Source organism: Rhinolophus hipposideros, assembly GCF_964194185.1.
Source record: "Rhinolophus hipposideros genome assembly, chromosome: 6".
Taxonomy (NCBI): domain Eukaryota; kingdom Metazoa; phylum Chordata; class Mammalia; order Chiroptera; family Rhinolophidae; genus Rhinolophus; species Rhinolophus hipposideros.
Window position 1 is genome coordinate 10,434,397 of NC_138052.1, and position 6,000 is coordinate 10,440,396.

A 6,000-nucleotide genomic window follows, 5' to 3' on the forward strand; every position below is an offset into this window, starting at 1 on the left:
GTTACCCTTAAAAATCCCTTAAATTTTCCATAAAGTACAAAGTGCACAATTTGGGAAAATCGTACAGTCTCTTCCTAAGTCCCACTCCGACACTTTTATCTTCAAGAACACAGATCTGGCTGTTACTTCTCTCGAGCATCAGATGAAGTGGTCGGCTTGCATTTGGGGAACATGTTGTTCAAGAAACGCAGGGTTTGGCTTTATTTTCCTAACACAGTGCATATACAGTAATTGATTGGAGAATTAAAATGTGTGTTCAGAATGGCTCTGATGTAGCACATCAAGTTCTGATGTCCTCCAAAGTGACAGCCAAGTGATTCACGGTGCTTTATTAGACAGGGGTAATGGGGCAGGAGTCCCAGCCTATGCGACGCCATCGCTGGTGGCCTCTGCAGAGCTTGACTTTCTATGAATTTGTGGGTCCCAAACTAGTTTAGTTGATGAGCCACGAAGATCACCAAGAATTCCTGAATAACTTCATTCCAGGTTAAAATTGGGGCAACCACGTTAGTACATGATATAAAAACCACTGACAGAAACCCAAATATTCAAAACAAACAAAACCCCACAGCAAGTCTTCGTGGCCATCCCCAAGGCCCTGTCACACTTCACTGGTTGTCTAGCCATTTGTCCTGCCGTCTGCCCGAGCTCACCAGCAGAGATAACGCAAAGAGGAACCTGGGCTAAACAAAATATATAGGAGATAAATGCAAAATTTTTCTGTCTATTGATTTCATTTTTCCTTCCACACTGGTGGGCAGTGAACCCAGGCCTAGCTCAGTGCCTGGTACTAAATGAAGCTTAACGGCTAACTCTTTTTAAAAATTAAAACAAACAAACAAACAAACAAACAAACAAAAAAACCCAAATAAAAACCCAGCAACACAAAAGACCATCAACAGGTGACTAGATAAAGACAAATAAATTGTAATACATCCATTCAATGCGATACTAATTAGCATACAAAGAAATAAGTAACAATATGATGAATCTCAATGGCCATTGTGTTGAATGAAAAAGCTACAGCCCAAAGAAGATACATTGTATGATTCCAGAACAAGCAACACTTACCATAGTGTCAGAAAATAGAACTGTGGTTTCCTGGGTTGGGAGTAGGGGAGAACTGACCACGGAAAAGTACAGGGAAATTTCTGGGCTGATAGCAATGTTTCATATCTTGACTGGAGTGTTACAAAACTTAATGAACTTGAAATGTATGTATAGTGTATATAGTTGGTAAATTACACTTCAATAAAGTTAATTAAGTATAGTGTATAAATTATACCTCAATAAAGTTAATCAAAACAGAAATTAAAGAGAAAAGATGACAGAATCATCATGGTTGGAGTGTGGCCTAACTCACAGAAGTTCATCCTTTGAGAGCCATGGGAGGGTGATGGTGCCAGCATTCCAGCAACAGGTGTAGATTGGGGGGAGGGGTGGTATTTCCTCAGTTGCAGTGCATGTGAGACCCCCGCACCCCACCCCCGCACCCTCTCTTGCCTGAATTGGGATCCTTACTTACACTTTAGGATTACTTCTTCAGGACTGCATCCTGTGCTCTCAGAACAGAGGAAAGAAAAGGGGAGCAAACTGGTCTCTGGTGAGACTTTCCCAACGACCCAGCACTCCCACCCAGGGCAAAGGCAGATGTACCCCCCAATCTGATTTCAGGAATACAGACACCAGACACCACGCTCTGCCTTCCTGAGACCTGTAATTTTTCCACAGGAGTCAAACCTTTCACTCCCCCAGTGGAAATGTATCTTCTTCCTAGGAGAGAAAACAGTGATTTATCCACTCTGAAGTATAAACAAGCAATATTATTCCTTTCCTAGAGCAGATTTGGGGATTGGAAGAGATGCAGGAGCAGGAGACAATGAGACTACCAGGGACCCTGGAGGTCTCTGCACATGAAAGTCTTAGATATACACTGAAAGAAAAGCAAGAGCCACTACTAGAAACTTTGCAGGTTTTGCAGTTGTGCCAAGGGTCACCTGTACTGAGTCTCTGTGATCTAAAATAATTTTGCCTGAGCAATCCTGAACTAGGAGCAAATGGGATGGAACAGAGAAAATAGGAAATTAATCAGATTTGCTATGGAGGTAGCTGTCAGCCATCCCCCATTCATTCAATAGATGTTTATTGAGTGCCTAATCCCGTGTTTCCCTGAAAATAAGACCTTGCCGGACCATCAGCTCTAATGCATCTTTTGGAGCAAAAATTAATATAAGATCCGGCCTTATTTTAATATAATATAAGACGTGTCTTACATAAACCCAGACTTATTTTAATTTAATATAAGACCAGGTCTAATATGATATGATATGATATGATATGATATGATATGAGATGAGATGAGATGAGATGAGATGCGATGCGATGAGATGAGATGAGATGAGATATAATATAAAATAATATAAAATAATATAATATAATATAACATAATATAATATAATATAATATAACATAGGACCGGGTCTTATACTAATTTTTGCTCCAAAAGACGCATTAGAGCTGATGGTCCGGGTAGGTCTTATTTTCAGGAAAACACGGTATGTCCCAATCTCTGTGCTGGTAGGAGAAGAAAACAGACCCTTATTCTCTCTGATGAGCTTGTCACCCACTCTGCCTTAGTCACATGCTCCCAGGGTCATGCCCTACCTTGTCATTTGTAGTCATTGTAAATTCTTCACAGTCTCTCATCCATCCACTCTCTGGCCACACCCCCTATCTTTCCAGCTCATTCCTTTACTATACCTACCACCACCAACAATCCTTTGTCCCTAGGACTTCTGATCTATTGTTCTGCCACTCTTCTACTATCCATTACCCATTTCATGACCTCTCTCTCCTACTAATTCATCTTAAATTTATGGTCAGTCATTATAATCACCTCCCTGCCCCTCTTTTGCTTTATTGTACTCACTTGACAAAAACTACACACAACTGAATGTAACTGGAGAAAAACAGTTTGGTTAGGAACCAGCTGTTCCCCCATTTCTCTCTCTTTCCTCAGGGTTCCCTGTTCCCTGAGGCATAATACTATTGAAATTAGGCCAGTTGATAACCTTACAATGGTCTCTAAGTGTTCAAATAAAAAGGGAGAGTCACTACTCTCTCACTTTAAATCAAGAGCTAGAAATGATTAAGCTTAGTGAGGAAGGTATGTCAAAAGTCAAGACAGGCTGAAAACTAAGACTCTTGCACCAAAGTTAGCCAAGTTGTGAATGCAAAGGAAAAGTTTTTGAAAGAAATGAAAAGTGCTACTCCAGTGAACACATGAATGATAAAAAAGCAAAACAGCTTTTTTGCTGATATGGAAACTTTGAGTGGCCTGGATAGAAGATCAAACCAAGCACAGCATTCCCTTAAGCAAAAGCCTAATTTAGAGGAAGATCCTAACTTTCTTCAATTCCATGAAGGGCAAGACAGGTGAGGAAACTGCAGAAGAAAAGTTTGAATCTACATTGCAGGGGTTGGTTCATGAGGTTTAAGGAAAGAAGGTGTTTCCATAACATAAAACTACAAGGTGAAGCAACAAGTGCTGATGTAGGAGTTACAGCAAGGTACACAGGGGATTGTGCTAAGATAATTAATAAAGGTAGTTACACTGAAAAACAAATTTTCAATGTAGACAAAACATCTTTATATTGGAAGATACCTAGGACTTTCACAGGTAGAGAGGAAAAGTCAATGCCTGGCTTCAAATCTTCCAAGGACAGGCCAATTCCCTTGTTAGGGGCTAGGCTAATATAGCTGGTGGCTTTAATGCACATTTGCCATTCCAAATAATGTTCTGGCCCTTAAGAACCATGCTAAATCTATTCTGCCTAAGCTCTATGCAAGGGGAACAACAAAGCTGGATGACAGCATATCTACTTGCATCACGGTTTACTGAATATTTTAAGTCCAATATTGAGACCTATTACTCAGAAAAAAAAATTCCTTTCAAAATATCACTGCTTGTGACAATACGCCAGGTCACCCAAGAACTCCAATGGAGACGTAGAACAAGATTAAGGTTGTTCTCATGCCTGCTAACACCACATCCATTCTGCAGCCCCTGGATCAAGGAGCAATTTCGACTTTTAAGTCTTATTATTTACGAAATACATTTCTTAAGTCTGTAGCTGCATAGATAGTGATTCCTCTGAGCGATCTGGGCAAAGGAAATTGAAAACCTTCTGGAAAGGATTTACTATTCTAGATGCCATTAGAAACACTCGTAATTCATGAGAAGAGATCAAAATGTCACAGTTAAGGGGCGGCCGGATGGCTCAGTTGGTTAGAGCGCAAGCTCTCGACAACAAGGTTGCCGGTTCAGTTCCCACATGGGATGGTGGGCTGCGCCCCCTGAAACTAAGATTGAAAACGGTGACTGGGTTTGGAGCTGAGCTGTGCCCTCCACAACTAGACTGAAGGACAGCAACTTGGAGCTGATGGGCCCTGGAAAAGCACATTGTTCCCCAATAAAAAACAAAAAAAATTTTAAAAAATCAACATTAATAGAGTTTAAAAGAAGTTGATTCCAACCCTATTGATTGACTTTCAGGGATTCAAGATTTCAGTGGACAAAGTAACTGCAGATGTGGTGGAAATAGCATGAAAACTAGAATTAGAATTGGAGCCTGAACATATGACTTAGTTGTTTCAATCTGATGATAAAACTTTAATGGGTGAGGAGTTGCTTCTTATGGATGAGCAATGAAACTGGTTTCTTGAGATGGAATCTACTCCTGGTGAAGGTGCTCTGAAGATTGTTGAAATTACAACAAAGGATATAGAATATTACATAAACTTAGTTGATAAAGCAGTGGCAGGGCTTGAGAGGATTGATTCTAATTTTGAAAAAAGTTCTACTCTGGGTAAAATGCAATCATACAACATAGCGCGTTACAGAGAAATCATTCATGAAAAAAGGGTTAATGGATATGGGAAACTTCATTGTTGTCTTATTTTGAGAAATTATCAGAGCCACCCCAACCTTCAGCAACCACCACCCTGTTCAGTCAGCAGCCATCAACACGGAAGACCCTCCACCAGCAAAAAGATTCCAACTTGCTAAAGTCTCAGATGACAGTTACCCTTTTTTAGTAATAAAGTATTTTTAAATAAGGTATATACATTGCTTTTTTAGACATAATGCTATTGCATGCTTAATAGACTACAGTATAATGTAAACATAACTTTTATACACACTGGGAAAACAAAAAATTCACATGACTTGCTTTATTGTGATATTTGCTTTATTGCAGTGGTCTGAAACTGAATCTGCACTATTTCGAAGGCATGCTTGTAGCCATCTCAGACTCTACGCTACAACTGAATTCCTGATATTTCCTCCATTTTAGTTGATGACAACTTCATCCCTCCATTTGTATCAATCAAAAATCATGGAAGTGACATCATAGGAATGGCAGTGGGGGGCGCACTTTTTGAGTTCTCCTCCGCATCTTATCACAAATGGGGCATCTATAACCCATCAAAGGACTCTCTGCTCATCATGCAGAACAGCTAAGATAGTCCTGCAAGGATTACTTGAAGGTAGAAAAACTGGGCGAGCAGGGGAAGAGGGAAGGGAGCGGAGTGCAGACGTGGCCCGCATCTGCGGCAGTGGAAATGCGGTCGGCATCTGCAGCTGCAGAGACGCAGAGGATCCCAGAATGGAACAGAGAACACAAAAGCCAGGAGGGGGGCTCTTTCCCTGCGTCCCACAGCTGATCTTTCCTGCCAAGGGGGCAGCATATCCAGCATTTGAGGCAATAACCTCAGCTGATAACTCCAGTTGGGCCCTAGGCCGGACAAAGGACAAAAATTCCATACCTGCCCCCCCCCCTCTCTCTTCCAATCCTACCCCTGCCCTTCCAGAGACTTACACTGGCCCCTGAACTGAGGAGTCGTGCCTTAGTGCTCAGGCTGTGGGAAGACTGGCAGGCAGCTCTGACCCAGGGAAGAGGATGGGAAGAGTTTAGTTTTTGCTGGGTTAGGAGAGAAGAG